This window comes from Silene latifolia, chromosome 3 (genome assembly GCF_048544455.1).
Source record: "Silene latifolia isolate original U9 population chromosome 3, ASM4854445v1, whole genome shotgun sequence".
In the NCBI taxonomy this organism is placed as follows: domain Eukaryota; kingdom Viridiplantae; phylum Streptophyta; class Magnoliopsida; order Caryophyllales; family Caryophyllaceae; genus Silene; species Silene latifolia.
Genome location: NC_133528.1, coordinates 126,651,381 through 126,654,783, shown reverse-complemented (window position 1 = coordinate 126,654,783; position 3,403 = coordinate 126,651,381).

The following is a 3,403-nucleotide window of genomic DNA, read 5'->3' as shown; positions in this document are numbered from 1 at the left end:
AAGGTCGGTGCTATGGTGATGCTTCTGCGAAACATTGATCAATCACGTGGATTGTGTAACGGTACGAGACTAATTGTGACTGATCTGGGGGCACACGTGATAAGATGTACTGTCTTAATTGGTAGTCATAAATGTGATAGAGTGCATATTGCTCGACTAACACTTACTCCATCGGACACCAGTAGATTTCCGGTATGTTTCAGTAGAAGGCAATTCCCCATCGCTGTTTGTTTTGCGATGACGATAAACAAGAGTCAAGGCCAGTCTTTATCTCAGGTTAGCATCTATCTTCCAAGACCAGTGTTTAGTCATGACCAGCTTTATGTCGCACTTTCCAGAGTCACCCGAAAAGAAGGCTTGAAAATTCTAATTTGTGACTCAGATATGCGTACTTCTACTACGACTACTAATGTAGTTTATCATGAAATTTTTCAATTTTTAGAATAACTTGCATTTGTTAAAGTTGATTATTAAATTATATTTCATTTATCCGGATGTAAAGTTTTTTATGTATACAATTTTTATTTACAAGAGTAGATTACGTTATTTCCTCCTAAACCAGTGCATGTGAACACGTATTTGTAACAAATTTAAACATTAATTATGTAGATCGTTGATTTAGACCAACTAGATAAGTACAATAGAAATACAAAAAAAAAGATATACATCCAAAAATATTAATACCGGTTCAAATATATACCCGTGCAATTTTGCACGAGTTTAAAACTAGTATACTAAAAGATTAACTCGTCTTGAAAATTCTCGCTCAAAATTCCCGCTCAAAATTCCCGCCAAATCTTTTCTAAATATACTCATTCTTAATTGACTCCGTTAATTAGCTACACTAAGTTGCAAAAATATACGTAAATAAATATATAATGAAATGATTTACACAATATTCATCGATCTCAACCTTCTTGATAATATAATATAATATAATATAATATAATATAATATAATTCCAAATTCCTTATTTTCTCAATCTCTACTATAAATACATATATACAGATATTGTTTTTACCGGTTTTCTTTAGTACGCGTTTAATTAGATTTTACATCTAACTTAAATGTATTATTAATGTCAAAAAAAATTCTTAATTGTAAAGTACAATAATATTAGTACTACAAAAATAACTTAACTTAAATGTCTTTTGACGGTAGTTATTTTCTTTTCTACCTCTTACTAATATTATATTAGTACATTATACTCCCTCCTATTCTAGATAACTGTCTCATTGTGAAGATGGCACAAGAATTAAGAAAGTGAGTTTAGACCACACAAAACGGACAATGGGACAGTTATCTGAATAGACGGAAATGGAATTGAATTTGGACCACACAACACTTACCAAAAATGGACAATGGGACATTATTGTGAATAGACGGAAATGGACAATGGGGCGGTTATCTGGAATAGGAGGGAGTAACATTAAATTGAAAGTACAGTTAATTTATGCAAATAATTTTATTGGGACCGCCTCTTTATAAATCAAATTTAAAAAATACCGCGCTGTAGCGCGGGATCTATACTAGTTAAGAAATTAATTAGAGAAACATTTACAAGGATATTATATTACTTGTGGAAAATATTATTATCGTTTATACATCAAAACTCACAATATGGAAAATATTATTATCGTTTATACATCAAAATCTCACAATATAATTGTGTAAATATTTCTTTAATTAGCTTTTTAATGTGAAAGTTTACTTAAAAAAAACGTATTTAATATACCTATTAATTACTTGACAAAAAAAAGATAACTCCCTAGGTATGCGTATGCGTATGCGTATGCGTATAATTTTAGAATACGATCTTTTCTAAGTTTAAGAGAATATATATACAGGTCATTGTAACATTATTATTCAATCTTATCTTTATTAACACAATAACATTTAAAGCATCTTCATAACCCACGTCATCATATGAATTTTTTTTTCATTTCTTCAAAACTCAGTAATGATGGGCCATATTGAGAGTACATGAGAATTAATTGTTTTGGTTGACTTTTACATCCGTGTTTACAACTTCGTAAATATTTTGTACGTTGATTAGTATTATTTTCATTTTCAATTTTAACAAATAAAGTAAATCAGATAAATAACATTCTAAAATTAGTTTCTTTAAAGAATTTTTGGAACAATATGACCAAAAATGTTAGTTAAATTTTATCAAGTAAATCAAATAAAGTTATATCCATTTTCAATTTTGTATATAAATAACATCAACATACACTTACCATCAATACTTTTAACGATAATCATATCAATATCAGCATACCAAAAATATTAAAAATAAGAACTGTTCTAAAAAGTTGATTTAAAGCAACAAAAAGAAGAAAATGGCAAAAATACGAAATAAAAAATACAACAAAATTCTAGCATAAAAATTCACGGATGAAAATTTTAATTACTATAAAAAGTAAGTATTCAAGAGTTTATGAGTAAAGCTAAACATAAATATTATTTGAAAAAATCGCTCCAAATAATAATGACACGATTAAAATGGGGTAATGAAATTGCAAAAGAGAAATACCATATATATTACTTAACATTCACAAAAATAGGAGTAATGACAGGCTTTGGGGACGGTCATGATGGGGTTTAGGTCTGAAGCAACGACTATAATAATTAAAACTACAAAACTCACCTTAAAATGTATAATCTTGCCTAATAAAACAGTTATTTAGCCGTATATGATAATAAGGTTTCTATTTTCCAAGATTGGTGTTTAGTTGTTTACACTTGATTAACAATATGTTGCATCATAAGTGAAAATGGGTTGACAACTCTAATTTATGAGCGAGTTATGAAAATGAAAAATGCATATATAATGAAGAAAATTTTGAGATTTTTGTATTACCATTTACTTATGATTGTATATTATAACAGTGTTATGATATTTCAAATTTATATAGGTTCATTGTGTTTTGATGTACTTTGAATATAAATTGTGTTGTTAATATTACAATATTTTTAGTACGTCGGTCATATGCTCATATACATATTCAGTAATTGCATATGAAAGTATATTACAAATCGAAAATCTTAAATACAGCTAATCATTATTTTAAACATTATTCATAAATAACAACAATTGAAACTGCAATCCCGTGCAATTTGCACAGGATTAAAACTAGTTCAGAATTAATTAAAAAGAGGAAAAATGCTTTGGATGGGAAAGTCAGGATGGATGGTTCATGTAGTGGTGATAGTGGCGATGATGATGATGAAGGCTGTGCCATCATATGGACGATATGTAGAGTGGTCGGAACTATGCTGTGAAAAAGGCGGTAGCGGCGTCGACATGGTCAAGGCAGACGTTTTTCAGACCTAGAGGATGTACATGATTGATGTTAAAGTTCCCGGTATTAACATCTTGAATATCGAGATTAAGAAGGAA